General features: G+C 39.8%; 1 protein-coding gene and 1 pseudogene across 2 annotated transcripts in view; both read left to right on the forward strand.

Moving 5' to 3' along the window:
- Clcn5 (chloride voltage-gated channel 5) overlaps positions 1 to 16,661 on the forward strand; it is a 251,784-nt gene that overhangs the window by 143,454 nt on the left and 91,669 nt on the right. The gene's annotated exons all lie outside the window — the stretch shown is intronic.
- On the forward strand, positions 1,725 to 2,501 carry LOC123456749 (annotated as a pseudogene).

The following is a 16,661-nucleotide window of genomic DNA, read 5'->3' on the forward strand; positions in this document are numbered from 1 at the left end:
CCTCTTACTGCTGCATTTTGGGTACTAGAGAATGGAACCTAGGCTGGAAGACTTTGTAAGCAATTGCCTTTACCTGCTAAGCTATCTCCCCAGCCTCATACATCATATAGTTCTTCCATTCTTTTACTTATTCTCCTACTGGTAATTTTATTGTGCATTTATTAGACCTGTTGTACTTGTCCCATAGTTCTTAGAGATTCTGGTTTGTTTTGCTATTTTTTCTTTTTGCATCTCATTTTGGAAAGTTTCTGTTAATCTTTCTTCAAGCTCACTGATTCTTTCCTTTGCTTTATCTATTCTGTTTATGAACCCATCTAAGAAATTTTTCATTTCTGTCACAGTGTCTTTGGTTTCTAGACTTGCCTTTTTAATATTTCTTTATTTGAGAAAGAGTGTGTGTCAGAGAGAGAATGGGCATGGCAGGGCCTCTAGCAAGTACAAATGAACTCTGGATGCATGTGCTACTTTGTGCATCCAGCTTTATGTGGGTACTGGGGAGTTGAATCTGGGTCCTTTGGCTTTTCTGGCAAGCACCTTAAATGCTAAGCCATTTCTATAGCTCTAGCATTGCCTTTTGATTTTATTTTAAGATTTCCACCTGTGTTTATATTATCCATCAATTTTAGCTGGACTCAGTACAGTTGTTTTAAACTACTGTTCTGATAATTTCAACAACCCTTCTATATCTGACTCTATATATTCTACAGTAGTTTTTTTGTTTTATTATATGATTTGTACTGGCTATGGGGCTAGGAAGATGGCTCACTGGTTAAAGGCACTTGCTTGCAAATCCTGCTTGCCTAGATTCAATTCCATAGTACCCACATAAAGCCAGATACACGAAGTAGTTCATGCATATGGAGTTCTTTTGCAGAAGCATACCTTTCTCTCTCTCCCTTCACAAATATATAATTTTAAAAAGAAAGCTAGGGGTGGGAGAGATGGCTCAGTGGCTAAGGCATTTGCTTGCAAAGCCTATTGACCCATGTTCAATTACCCAGTATCCACATAAAGCCAAACACACAGTGGTGCGTGCGTCTGGAGTTTGTTTGCAGTGGCTAGAGGCCCCGGTGCACCCATTCTCTCTATCTCTGTTTCTTCTCCTCTCTCTACTTACAAATAAACAAATAAATAAAATATTACAGAAAGAAAGGAAGGGAGGGAGGAACGAAGGAAGGAAGGAAAGAAAGAAAACTGGGTATGATATACTGGATAAAAGCATTGATATCAATAGCTTGTAGTGTGAGTATTCATGTATCTGGATAGAAGTAGGCTGTGGAATTTCAAAGGGGAAAGTATGGGGGGGAGGGAGGGAATTACCATGGGATTTTTTTTATAGTCATAGAAAATGCTAATAAATTTTTTTTAAAAAAGAAGTAGGCTGTAGTTACTACTATTTGCTTGTAGCTTTATGTGCCAGAGGCCAAACTTTCTGTTTGTGTCTTTCTTTTCTTTTTTATTGTTTTGCTTTCTAGTTTTGTCTTTCTGTCTTCCTATAGACACGTTTGTGTATGTGTGTTTGGAGACAAAGGCTGTACCCTAAGCAATATCCTCAGTCCATTTCCTACATTTTACTTTGAACTAGCATCTGGCTAAGTTGTACAGTCTGGATTTGAATTTGCATCCTTAATCACTCCCCATAAGTGGTCGGGATTACACACTTTCATTGCCCAGCCCAATGAAGGCTTCTTAAATAAAGTTTAAAATGTATATTTCATCAGATTTATTGTAGAACTGGAGTTCAGTAAGATCATGAGAACTACATGAAAATCTCGCTCAAAGTTGGAGGCACATTGGTTATGCCTATAGAGGATCAGCTAACACAGATTATGTGAACTGGACAAAACACTTAGGAAAGAAAAAATATACTTGCTATTTCATTTGTTCCACTTGTACAACCCACTAAGAATGACAATGGCGCCGGGCATGGTGGCACACGCCTTTAATCCCAGCACTCGGGAGGCAGAGGTAGAAGGATTTCCATGAGTTCAAGGCCACCCTGAGACTACATAGTCAATTCCAGATTCCAGGTCAGCCTGAGCTAGACAGAAACCACACTTTGAAAAACCAAAAAAAAAAAAAAAAAAAAAAAGGAATGATATGATAATGCAAGCCAGATTTTGTGGGACTCCCCCCACCCATGCTGTCAGAAATCTACAAGACTTGGCTCATATTTACATTTGACACACCCTTAGAAATTTCATAAATGCTGAGATGCAGGCCAACGGGATTCCTCAGAGGGCCCCACCCAAGAGAAAAAGAGTTAAGCAGAGAATTAACACGTATGCATTTGTGGATATTCAGCTGATTCCTCAGCCTCTAGACAGTGAAGAGGATGAGAAAATGGAAGAAGGTAACAAAGAAGAGGAAGAAAAGGATCCCAGCGAAGCCACAAAGCCAGATGCGCCACCACAGAATCTACTGAGAGAAAAAAAAAAATCATGAAGCTGCTCCTCCCTGAATCTTTAAAAGCTGACTTGACCTATTTTAGAGACAAATAACGTAAGCCAAGAAGAAAGAATGCCTTCTGATAATTCTCTTAGTCTTGAAAATTGTAGCAATCATTAAGAGATAAGCGAAAGAATTATTTCAAATGAATTTCAGAGGAAGAAAGTATAACTTATTTCTGTTGGATAAAAAAAATGTTATATTCAGTGCTTGAAAAAAAATCTCTTTTCTAAAATCTATTTTTTTTAAAACTTGGGGGAATGCTGTTTTCACTCAGGGATTTTAAAGTGGAATCCAACAAGAATCAAGACTTTGTATACTCTCAGTCCCTGTCGGATTCCTTACAGATTCATGGTGGCAAACGTTCAATTTCATTTTCTATAAGGCTGAAAATAATTATTAAGCATTATATTTGAACTTGCAGCTGTTTGCATTTTCTTTATGGGAACTTTATTCTCTGGTAAAGAGATCAAATTTTGTAGGCCTACTTACCTTTTGTTGACACAGATATATTCCAGGCAATATCTGAGTGCAATAATAATACAAGATATGGAATGATTTTGCTTTAAAAATCAGAAATTTCATAAAATGTTACAGCTCTGTAACTTTTACTTTTGAATCTGTTGCTGAACAATGCATGGGATATTCCTGCTTCTCTCAAAGAGAGTTTAGCCCAGTGAGCAAATATTAATGTAGAAAGGACATATTTAATACAAGTCCTGATTTGAGCAGACCCTTTACATTTTAAGTTATTTAAACATAATGAAGTTATCTTGGCTCTCTAGAATTTTAAAAGATAGCATATTTAGGGCTTTTTGCCATAGTTCCCTGTACAAAGTATTAGAGTTAAAAAAGAAATCTGGCTGGGTGTGGTGGCACGTGCCTTTAATTTCTGCACTTGGGAGGCAGAGGTGGGAGGATTGTCGTCAATTCAAGGCCGCCCTGAGATTACATAGTGAATTCCAGGTCAGCCTGGGCTAGAGCGAGACCCTACCTAGAAAAAAACAAAAATTAAATTAAATTAAAATAAAGAAAGCTGCTGTCCCTCTTGCCTCTGGCTGTCTAGGCAGTGAGTGGAAGGATAGGTGAATGTGACCACTACTTCCTAGATAGATAGCTCTAAGGATCAGGGTCACAGTGCTGTGGTTACTTGAAGCACTTTAGCAAATGTGATTTCAGTTTATCTAAATATTTATTTTTGACAAGGTAGGGCCAAGTTTCCCCAACTTTGCTTTGTATCTTTCCAGAAAGAAAATCACAAAAATTGTATGTAGCTCTTTTGTGTTGAAAAAGTGGTTCAGAATCATAATGTAATATATAGTTTTTTAATTTTTGGTTTTTCAAGGTAGGATCTCACTCTAGCCCTGGAATTTACTATGTAGTTTCAGGGTGGCCCTGAACTCACAGTGATCCTCCTACCTCTGCCTCCTGAGAATGATGAGATTAAAGGTGTGTTCTGCCATGCCTGGCTGACTCATAATGTAATATTTAGGACCTATAACATATTCATTTAACTCCCCAGATTTTTCTGTTTTTGTTTTTTATTTTGTATCATATACTTAAGCAGTGAATGTTAGTATTAGTTTTTTTTCTTCCTAGAAAGGCCTGAAAACAGTCATTCCTTGTTAAGAAAGGATACAGGCCGGGCGTGGTGGCGCACGCCTTTAATCCCAGCACTCGGGAGGCAGAGGTAGGAAGATCACCATGACTTCAAGGCCACCCTGAGACTACATAGTGAATTCCAGGTCAGCCTGAGCCAGAGTGAGACCCTACCTTGAAAAACCAAAAAAAAAAAAAAAAAAAAAAAAAGAAAGGATACAGTGTAACATTTACTACTCAGTGTGATGTAGATTATATAATTTTATTTTTATTTTTTAAATAATCTTCACTTCTTTTTAATTTTTTTTAATTTTTATTTATTTATTTGAGAGCGACAGAGAGGCAGAGAAAGAGAGAGAATGGGCACGCCAGGGCCTCCAACCACTGTAGACGAACTTCAGATGTGTGCGCTCCCTTGTGCATATGGTTAATGTGGGTCCTGGGGAATTGAGCCTCGAACCAGGGTCCCTAGGATTCATAGGCAAGCGCTTAACCACTAAGCCATCTCTCCAGCCCAGATTATATAATTTTAAAGAGAAAAGTTTGAGAGTATCATTTACCACCAGCAGCATCACTAGTACAATAGTGGCTCAGATTTGCTTAAGGAAATTCATTCATTGTGAAAGGACTATTATTTCTTTACTAATCTCCAGTAATATCATATATTTGAATCAGTTGTCTGAAATAGTCTAAACATCAAAGTGTCCCAAATAATTGAAGATATTTTAATAATGTAAAAGAGTGGGAGTACCTATAATTTAAGAGGATTATTACTACAAAATGCCCTATCTCCTTTCTGTCCAAAAGAGTAAACAACTCGGTTTTATACTTTTGTCATTTTTGGGTTTCTCTTGTTTTTGTTTTTGTTTTTGTTTTTGTTTTTGTTTTTGTTTTTGTTTTTTTTTGAGGTAGGGTCTCACTCTAGCTCACGCTGAGTTGGAATTCACTATGGAGTCTCAGGGTGGCCTCGAACTCACAGCAGTCTTCCTACCTCTGCCTCCTGAGTGCTGGGATTAAAGGTGTGTACCACCACACCTGGCTTTACTTTTGTCATTGTTTTAAAAATGTTCACATGATTTTTTTTCCCCATGGTGCTGGAGATCAAACCCAGGGCCTCATCACACACTAGACAAGTACTTCTACCACTGAGCTATATCCTTAGTCCAAGTTGTTTTTTAAATTGTTTTAGAAGTTTAATTTTGAATTCTTGGAACACAGCCGGGTGTGGTGGCACACGCCTTTAATCCCAGCACTCAGGAGGCAGAGGTAGGTGGATCACTGTGGATTCAAGGCCACCCTGAGACCCCATAGTGAATTCCAGGTCAGACTGCACTAGAGACCCTACCTCAAAAAAATGAATTTTTAGAACATACCCACACACACGTAGAAGGAGATATATATATATCTCCTACCTGTGCTTTTTTTTTTTAGTTGGAGCTGGTGTCCAGATTTCTGAAAATACATGTCTGATGATCTTACTATTTAGGAACATTTTTGTTGAGGATATATTTGAAGATTGACATATTAATATTGTCTTTCATTCTGTTGACCTTGGTGAAGTATATAAATTTGACCATTACCTATTTTTTTGTCTTTGAAGTATATATTTTTAATATGCTTTGTAAAAAATCACTAAGATATTTTTATTTAGTGAAGTATATTTTTGTGTTTTTAAATGCATTTATTTTATAAGTGTGATTTTATCATTGACTTTAAATAAAGAGGTGAAAATAAATAAAAAAATAAATAAAATAAAATGTATATTTCTATTAATTTGTTTTAACACTTTATTGGATAAATGATTTTAAAGGTAATAACAATAGTGTCAAAACAACTACAGTATCTTTCCTCAGCCATACCTTAAAGACTCACATAAACCTCATCTTTTTTCTTATTACTGCATTAAAAAAAAATAGTTGGTGGGGGGGCTTGAGGTAGGGTCTCACTCTAGCCCATGCTAATCTGGAATTCACTATGTAGTCTCAGGGGGGCCTCGAACTTACATTGATCCTCCTACCTCTGTCTCCAGAGTACTGGCATTAAAGGTGTGCACTACCACACCTGGTTACATGACTTTTAATATCTTAAAGCTATACATATTGTATAAGATACCGATTTCCAATAGTTTCTTCAAACTATTAAGCAATTAAATAAGGAAGGAAGACATAGTTATATTGGAAGGGATTTCAGGTAATTTGTGATGTCTTACTGTAATCAGAAAACAGGTTAGAGGCTGGAGAGATGGTTTTGCAGTTAATGTGTTTGTCTGAAAAGCCAAAGGACACCTGCTCAATTCCCCTGGATGCATGTAAACCAGCTGTAAATGTGGCACCTGCATCTGGAGTTCATTTGCAGCAGCTGGAGGCACTGGCATGCCCATATTCTCTCTCTCTCTCTCTCTCTCTCTCTCTCTCTCTCTCTCTCTCTCTCTCTCTCTCTCTCCCTCTCCTCTCCTCTCCTCTCCTCTCCTCTCCTCTCCCTCCCTCCCTCTTATATAAATAAGTAAAAATAAAATACATATCTTAAAAGCTGGGCATTGTGGCACATGTCTTTAATCCCAGCACTTGGGAGGCAGAGGTAAGTGGATCTTCATGGGTTTGAGGCCACCCTGAGGCTAGCTAGTTAATTCCAGGTCAGCCTAGACCAGAGAGAGACCCTACCTCAACTCCCCCAAATACACACACACACACACACACACACACACACACACACACACACACCTATATATACAGGTTAGCAGAGTGTGATGGTGCACACCTTTAATCCCAGCACTCAGGAGGCAGAGGTAGGAGGATCACTATGAGCTTGAGGCCACCCTGAGACTACATCGCACATTCCAGGTCAGCCTGGACTATAGTGAAACACTACCTCAAAAAAATAAATAAAAATAAAAAATAAAACACAATAAAGGTTATGGGAGAGGTGGCTCAGCACTTAAGGTACTTGTCTACAAAGCCTAATGACCCAGGTTCTATTCCTCAGTACCCACATAAAGCCAGATGCACAAAGCAGTTCATGAGTTGAGTACATTTGCAGTGGGGTGGAGGCCCTGGTATTCCCATTCTGTTTCTCTTCTATCTCTCTGCTTGAAAATAAATAAATTAAAATATTTAAATTTTAAAATCCAGGTTACTCAGAAAGAAGGAAAAGAAGAACTACTCCAGGTAGCTTTTTAGCTCATTACAAATCTTACCATTGCGTCACCAAAAACTCATTATGTTGGTCACTCAGAGTAATTTTGAGGGAACATATCAAATGCTAAAATAAATTATAAACTAGATCTGAACTATTTGTTTTGTTTTGTTTTTCAAGAGAGGGTGTCACTCTAGCCCAGGTAGTCTTGGAATTCACTATATAGTCTCAGGGTGGCCTCGAACACACAGTCATCCGCCTACCTCTGTCTCCCAAGTGCTGGGATGAAAGGCATATGCCACCACACCCAGCTAGGTCTGAAAATTTCAAAATAATCAACTTTGATATACAAAATCAGTCAGAGGTGGTTACAAAAGTTTGTTTTCTCAGTGTGTCTAAGTACCTGTGCAATTACTGAGTCTGGAGCAAAAGGATGTATATTTCTTTTAGTTGTATTCCCTTATTACTTACATAGGAGCTTTACATAGGAGGGGAAGCACCCATACTTCTACATGTAGATTTCAGACTTTCAGAAAACTTGCCCTTCTCTACTACAACCTTCACAATTATTTTTCTGTTGTTTCCTTTCATTGTTTTCTTTGTCTCCACAACTTTCACACATGTATATAATGTATTTTGATCATAATCCTATCCTAATACTTTTTTTATTCTCTTTCCCCGTCTCCCACTGAACTCCTTTTCTTTCACCTAGTTTTGCAGTCAGGTTTACGTTGCTGGAAGAAAACACACAACCAAAAGCAGCCTGTGGGAAAGGGGGCTAATTTTGGCTTACAGGCTTGAGGGGAAGCTCCTCGCTGGCAGGGAAAATCGATGGCATGAGCAGAAGGTGGACATCACTCCCTGGCCAACATAAGGTGGACAATAGCAACAGGAGAGTGTGCCAAACACTGGCATGGGGAAACTGGCTATAACACCCATAAGCCTACCCCCAACAATACACTGCCTGCAGGAGGCGTTAATCCCCAAATCTCCATCAGCTGGGGAGAAAAGCATTCAAAATACCTAAGTTGTTTTTTTTTTTTAAGTTTTTGGGTTCATTTTTTATTTTTTATTTTTTATTTATTTATTTGAGAGCGACAGACACAGAGAGAAAGACACATAGAGGGAAAGAGAGAGAATGGGCGCGCCAGGGCTTCCAGCCACTGCAAACGAACTCCAGACGCGTGCGCCCCCTTGTGCATCTGGCTAACGTGGGACCTGGGGAACCGAGCCTTGAACCGGGGTCCTTAGGCTTCACAGGCAAGCGCTTAACCGCTAAGCCATCTCTCCAGCCCCGAAATACCTAAGTTTATGGGGGACACCTGAATGAAACCACCACAACTAGTGTCTCTTGTAATTTGGTGTCTTTTTTTTTTTTTTTTTTTTGCCGTGCTCCATCATCCATGATAGAATGTTGATAGGCCCAATACTGTGCAGGTCTTGTACAGGTAACCACAGCCATTGTGAGGTCATTCATGCACTGGCCACTTTATATCCAGAAAACAGATGACCAAAGCACTCTTCCTCATCTTCTGGCTCTTGCATTCTTTCTGCCTCCTCTTCTGCAGTTTTTCCTTAGCCTTGGAAGGTGTGATAGAGATGTCTCATTTAGCACTGAGCACTCAACAGTCACATATTCTCATAGCTGTGAAGAGTTTTGAGCCTCCCCACTAGTTGCCAACATCTACAAAAAGAGTTTTCTTTGGTCAAAGATGAGAACAACACTAACCTACGGGGATAGCATAATAAACATTTACAATGAAATTTGGTGGGCATAACTTATCCATTTAGCCAAACAACAGCAATAGCTTCCCCCTAGGGCCTATGACCTTCTCAGCCATAGGTTGTTTTTTGTTTTTTTTTTTTTTTTTTTTTTTTGAGGTAGGGTTTCAGTCTAGCCCAGGTTGGCCTGGAACTCACTATGTAGTCTCAGGGTGACCTTGAACTCATGGTGATCCTCCTACCTCTGCCTTCCAAGTGCTGGGATTAAAAGCATGCGCCACCACACCAGGCTAGCCATAGGTTTTGACTACTTTCAGTACCAACCATGAATTCTCTCCCAAGGAGTGGACCTCAGATACAATCAGCAAGAAATTAGCCCACATATTAATTTTTTTTTTGAGGTAGGGTCTTATTCTAGCCCAGGCTGAACTGGAATTCACTAGTCTCAAGGTGGCCTTGAATTCACAGCAATCCTCCTACCTCTGCTTCCTGAGTGCTGGGACTATAGACATGCACCACTACGTCTGGCCCCCACATATGAATCTTATTACTCTTGCACCAGTGAGCACATCATGCCTGGCTGGTCAGTTGTGTAGCTGATAGGAATCACTGTTAGTTATGACTATAGATGACTTTTCTCCTCCAATAGCCTGCATAGAACTTTGTAGCACTATGACAACTAGCCAGCAGGAAGAAGCTTCCAGATCAGTATCAGCTTGAATTTCCAGTTTCCTACAACTAAAGTATGTGGGGTCTGTACCACTAGGGTCTTATAGTCTAGTTTTGGTGGGCCACCAACCACATTGGCAATACCCTGTATTGCTTTGGGAGCCTCATGGGGTCTCTGTGACAAACAATTCACTGAGAGGTATCATGTCACTAGTCCCACCATGGTGGACTATAACCTGGAACCGTAAGCTGACATAGACCCTTCTTTTGCTTAACTGATTTTTTTCATATATTTTGTCCCAGCAATAAGAAGGTAATTAATACATAGGCTGATCCCATTTCACAGCTATTGTGATTATGTTAACAATAAACATGAATGAGCAGGTATCTCTACAGTAAAGTGGAGAGTCCTTAAGATACATGCCCAGGAGTTGCTATAACTGGATCATTCTATTTTTAGCTTTTTGGAAAAACTCCACGTGGATTTTCATAAATTTATACCCCATCAGCAGTAAATAGGGTTCCTCTTTTCCCATCCATCCTCACCAGAATTTGTTGCCTGTAATTTGTTTCCATAATAAAAGTCATAAAAATATTTTTAAATGAAAATATTTTTAAAAATTAAAAAGCTAGATGTGGTGGTGCACATCTTTAATCTCAGTACTCTGGTGGCAGAGGTGGGAGGATTGCCATGAGTTTGAGGCCACCCTGAGACTACATAATGAATTCCAGGTCATTCTGGGTTAGAGTAAGACCCTATCATGAAAAACAAACAAAAAGTTCCTCCCATCTTTTTTTTTTTTTTTAATTTTTATTTATTTATTTGAGAGCGACAGACACAGAGAGAAAGACAGATAGAGAGAATGGGCACGCCAGGGCTTCCAGCCTCTGCAAACGAACTCCAGACGCGTGCGCCCCCTTGTGCATCTGGCTAACGTGGGACCTGGGGAACCGAGCCTCGAACCGGGGTCCTTAGACTTCACAGGCAAGCGCTTAACCTCTAAGCCATCTCTCCAGCCCTTTTTTTTTTTTTTTTTGATTTTTGAGGTAAGGTCTCATTGTAGCCCAGGCTGACCTGGAATTCACTATGTAGTCTCAGGGTGGCTTCGAACTCATGGCAATCCTCCTACCTCTGCCTAAAGGTGTGCACCACCATGCCTGGCTCCATCTTCTTTTAATTTTGGTAGATCATATGTATCTAGAAACTCACCCATTTCTATTAGATTTTCTAATTTGCTTTAGTTCTTAAGGTATATCCTTATGATTTTCTGCATTGAATTAGTATCTGTTGTAATGAGACCCTTAGCATTTCTAATTTGGTTCTTTCCTTATCCATATTCTTTTGGTTAGTTTTACTTAGGATTTTGTTTTTAATGCAGGGTCTCAGAGTAGCCCAGAGTAGCCTGAAACTCACTGTGTAGCCCAGTCTGCCCTCCAAATCATGAAGGTTTCCCCCTAGGGCTTATGACCTCCCCAGCCATGGGCTTTTGATTAGGTTTTCAGTACCAGACATGAATTCCCTCCAGTAGAGCAGGCCTCAAGTCCAGTTATGGTTTCCTCCATAACAGACATGCCACTATTGTACCAGTTAATGTTTGGCCTGGCTGGCCAGCTATAAGGCTTACAGGGTCCAGTGTTGGTTAAGAGTATTGATGATTTTTCTCCCCCAACAGGCTACATAGTTCTTTCTAGCATTCTGACAGCTAGTCAACAGGGAGAAGGCTTCCATCTCAGGTCCAGCTTGATTTCTCAGTAACCTGCAGCCAAATCATGTGGAGCCTTCAATAATAGGATCTTACCATATAATTCTGGTGGGCAACCAAGAGCTTTGGCAATAGCCTGTAGTATTTTGGGAGCATCAGGGTTTTTTTTTTTTTTTTTTTTTTTTTTGACCAACAGCTCCTCACTGAAAAGTGTGCCACCCCTGAAACTGATAATTTCTTGTAATCATCTATGGCTTTTAGGCACAACATTATCCACCCACACAGCATACTTCTGCCCAGATTCTCCATTTTTTAACATCTATATTATTAGGTAGTGGAGAAGTAGATTTCCATATGGCTTATACATGACAGATTTAATTTTGATTAAATCTCTTTCCAAACCCTTCTCCCTCCTTCCCCTCTGTCACCCCTCTTAGATCATTTTACCCCCAGAATTCTGCCCCCATACTTACATATCTACTATGTCTTACCTTAAACTCCTCCCTCCTTCATCGCTCCTTTCTAGCTTCCTGGCCTCTAATACTGATTTTTACTCCAACTCACATATAAATCCATTTTTTCAGGGGCGGTTTTTAGGTGGGGTCTCACTCTAGCCCAGACTAACCTGAAATTCTCTATGTAGTCTCAAGGTGGCATCAAATCAAAGTGATCCTCCTACATCTGCCTCCCAAGTGTTGAGATTTAAGGTGATCACCACCATGCCTGGCTCACATATAAATCGAAACATTTGAAGCTAGGATCTAAATATGAGCCTGAGTGATCTCATCTAGTATAATCTTTTCCAAATTTATCCATTCATTATTACTTTTGAACCTAACCCTACTCACTACAGTTCTCCAACTCAACCCCCTAAGTGCTAAGATTAAAGGCATTCACCACTAGTCCCAATCATGTAAGACACATGATTTTATTATTTTTATTGTATTTTATTTATTTTTTGAGGTAGGGTCTCACTCTAGCTCAGGTTGACCTGGAATTCACTATGTGTTCTCAGGGTGGCCTCAAACTCACAGTGATTCTCCTATCTCTGCCTCCTGAAATGCTGAGATTAGAGTGGTGTGCCACTATGCCCAGCCAAAATGATTTTAAAAGGCAAACGTACTAAATGTACATCAAATCTAAATTGTCATCATTCTTGCCTTGGTAGGATAGGTTTTGAACTCTTTCCTTCCTTGTGATGTTTCTTTTAGCAACCTGCCCTGATATGGGAGCAATGATTAAACACTTCCAGTTCCAACCTATAAAGCTAGATTTGGAGCATGTATTGCCCCAGTGAAGATCAACTCAGTTCCCTTGTGGAGTTAGTTTCTATCTCACCCACACTGAGACTGGGTGTTGTGGCTTACACCTTAAATCCAATCCTGGAGAGGCTGAAGTTGGAGGATCATTGTGAGTTGGAGGCCAGTCTTAGCTGGAGTGAGACAATGCCTCAAAAAAGCAAAAAATTCCTCAACTATACTGGGTCGTGAAAATGATTCTCTGTCGTCTCCTTTTTTTCCTTAGTGAGATAAAAGTATTGAGGGAACTGGAGTTGGATATGGACTTTCTCCCAGGCTCATTAGGTTTTACTAAAATATTGTTCTGGGCCAGGCATGATGGCCAGGCATTCCTTTAATCCTAGCACTGGGGTGGGAGGAAGCAGAGGTAGGAGGATCACTGTGAATTTGAGGCCACCCTGAGACTACACAGTGAATTCCAGGTCAGCCTGGGCTAGAGTGAAACCCTACTTCTAAAAAACAAACAAAAAATATGCCCTCGTTGTTTTGTAATATTACTACATTTCCTTTCTTTATGCAAGAAGCAAGAGGGTATTATTTTCTGATTTGTTGGTAAAACAAATGTTCAAGTTGGGCTGGATAGATGGCTTAGCAGTTAAGGCACTTGCTGGCAAAGCCAAAGAACCCAGGTTCGATTCCCCAGTACAGACATAAAACTGGATGCACAAGGTGGTGCATGCATCTGGAGTTTGCAGTACCTAGAGGCCCTGCTGTGCCCATTCTCTCTCTTCCTCTTTCTCTCTCAAATAAATAAAATATATTTTTAAGTTAAAAAACTAAATGTACAATTTGACTGATGCCCAGAGTTTTTAACACTCAAACATATATGTTTGAACCTTCAGCTGTTCTTCAGAGGTATAGTTTCAGTTTTCATATCTTGGTATTCCTTTTGAGGTTTCTGTTTGTGTCAACTGTGATTCTCTCTCCACTAGGCAGTCTCAATAATTTTAGTGGCACTGATTTGCCCAGCTATCCTTGTTTTCAATTTATTCAGCAATTTGTTAATTTTTCTTTCAAGGTAGGGACTCACTCTAGCCCATGTTAACCTGGAGTTCACTGTGTAGTCTCAGGCTGGCCTTGAACTCATAGTAAATACCTACGTAGGCCTCCTAAGTACTGGGATTAAAGGCATGCACCACCATGCATGGCCCATGTTTTTGTTTTTTAATATTATTTATTTATATTTATTTGTAAGAGGAAAGAGAGAGAGAGAGAGAGAGAGAGAGAGAGAGAGAAAGGAGGGTCAGACACAGAGAAGAAATGGAAATTATGGGCACACCAGAGCCTCCTGTCAGTGTAGGCAGTCTCAAGATGCATCTGGCTTTATGCAGATACTGGGGAATCAAACCTGGGCTGGTAGTCTTTAATCACTGAGTCATATCTCCAGTTTGTGCTTTTTTTTTATTAATTTGAGGAAGAGAGATAACTTCCAAGTATATGGATGGACCAGAAACTGGAAAACTTCCTTTGCTTTTCTTTTGGTTTTTACAAGGTAGGGTCTCACTCACTCATTCATGAGGCCAGGGTAGGAGGATCACTGTAAGTTTGAGGCCAGCCTGAGACTACATAGTGAATTCCAGGTCTGCCTGGGCTAGAGTGAGACCCTACCTTGAAAAACCAAAAGCAAAACAAAACAACAACAACAAAAAAAAAACAAAACTGGGTTCTTAGGCTTTGTAGGCAAGTGTCTTCACTGCTGAATCATCTGTCCATCCTTTTTCTTCATTTTATTTATTTAAAAAAAATTAAATACCTATTTATTTGTTTGAGAGAGAGAATGGGTACTCCAGGGCCTCCAGCCACTGTAAACAAACTCCAGATGCTTGTGCCCCCTTATGCATCTGGCTTACGTGGGTCCCGGGATCCTCTGGCTTTGCAGGCAAATGCCTTAACTGCTAAGCCATTTCTCCAGCCCCATTTTATTTATTTTTAACAAATCTTTTTGTTTTTTTCTTTTTTGAGGGAAGGGTTGAAATAGGGTCTCATTCTAGCCCACACTTACCTGGAATACACTATCTAGTCTAGGACTGGCCTCGAATTCACAGTGATCTTTATACCTCTGCCTCATAAATAATGGGGTTAAAGGTACGTGCCACAACACTTGGTTCAAATGTAAGTTTTTGATTGTTTATTTATGTATTTATCTATGAGAGAGTTAGAGAGAAAGAAGCAGATAGAGAGAGACATAGAATGGATGTATCAGGTCAGGGTCCAGTGTGGAAGAGGTTGCAGAAAGAATATAAGAACCACAGGAAGGGTAGGACTTCTTACAATGTCCTCCTCCAGACACAAAATGGCCTGGATATCCATGATCCCACAGTGCCTGACACTACCTACACAAGACCATCACAATAGGAGGAAAAAAACATGACATCAAAATAAAAGAGACTGATTGAGAGAGGGAGGGGATATGATGGAGAATGGAGTTTCAAAGGGGAAAGTGGGGGGAAGGAGGGGATTACCATGGGATATTGTTTATAATTATGGAAGTTATCAATAAGAAAAATTTAAAAAGAATGGGTGTGCCAGGCCATATAGCCACTCAAACCAATTCCAGATGTATGTACCACCTGGTGGATCTGGTTTATGTGGGTACTGGGAAATTGAACCTGGGTCCTTAGGCTTCCCAGGCAAGTGCCTTAACCAGCCCATCTCTCCAGCCCATTTTCCTTTCTTGCCTGCTTGCTTGCTTGCTTCCTTTCTCTTTCTCTCTTTTTGTGTTTGTTTGTTTGTTTGTTTGTTTGTTTTTCAAGGTAGGGTCTCATTCTAGTCCAGGCTGACCTGGAATTCACTATGTAGTCTCAAAAAGAAAAAAACAAAAAGATTGAACTCACAGCAATCCTCCTACCTCTGCCTCCTGAGTGCTGGGATTAAAGGTGTGCGCCACCACACTTAGCTCTTTTCTATTTTTTTCTTCGAGGTAGGATTTCACTCTAGCACAGGCTGACCTGGAATTCACTATGTAGTCTCAAGCTGGCCTGAAAACTCATAGTCGTCCTTTTACCTCAGCCTCTCAAATGCTGGGATTAAAGGTGTGCACCACCATGCCAGACCCTCTCCTTCATTTTCTGAATGTCAATTGCATTTATTTTTTTATTATTATTATTGGGTTTCAAGGTAGGGTCTTGCTCTCTAGCCCAGGCTGACCTGGAGTTCACTGTGTTGTGTGAGGGTGGCCTCGAACTCACAGTGATCCTCCTACCTCTGCCTCCCAAATGCTAGGAATAAAGGCATGTGCCACCACACCGGGCTCCAACTGCATTTATATTCTAACAGACTGAAACTTAGCTGTTGTGTCATTGCAAGTTCTCCCTCACTAGATTTTAAATTCCTTGAGAGTCAGTGACAGAGTCATAAACTGTGTATCCCCAGTTCCCTTCCCTGATAGTGTAAGGCAACGACTTGTTGAGTATTAGTGATATAAATGTGTTCATTAGCTGTTACCCCTTCCTCCTCAACTGGAATTCACCTCAATAAGCACTTATTGAACACCTACTCTGAGATGACATGAAATTGCTAGAACAATATAAATGGAGACAGAGTGTAGCCACAAGGCTCAAGTGGCAGAGATTATGTCAACATGGGTATCTGAACAAAGGGTGTATTGAGAGAAAAGCCTGTTTGAGCTGGCCTTAAATGGATTCAATGGAATTTCACCAGACTGAAAAGGAATGGGGGTGGGGGTAGATGGAATTCCACATAGAGCAGATGTCCTATGTAAAGGCATTAAGTCATTAAAATATATTTGTTTCTCTCTATCTGTGGAGAAATGGTTTAAGACCTCTCTCCCCCGCACAGATACCAAAATTCTTGGAAGTTTGAGTTCCTTAAATAAAACAGCATATACTATTTGCATATAGCCTGTGTATATCTTTGGGTATCCACTTTCAATCCTCTCCAGATTATTTATAATACTTAATAAAATGTAAATGCTATGAAAATAGTTTTTATATTGTATAATTTATAGAATAATAATGAGAAGTAAAAGTCTGTCCTTCCTTTGCTAGGGAATCAACATTTTCTTTCAAATATTTTGGATCAGTGTTTGGTTGAATTGGCAGACATACTACTCTCATATTCAGAGAGCCAA

This window comes from Jaculus jaculus, chromosome X (genome assembly GCF_020740685.1).
Source record: "Jaculus jaculus isolate mJacJac1 chromosome X, mJacJac1.mat.Y.cur, whole genome shotgun sequence".
Classification (NCBI taxonomy): domain Eukaryota; kingdom Metazoa; phylum Chordata; class Mammalia; order Rodentia; family Dipodidae; genus Jaculus; species Jaculus jaculus.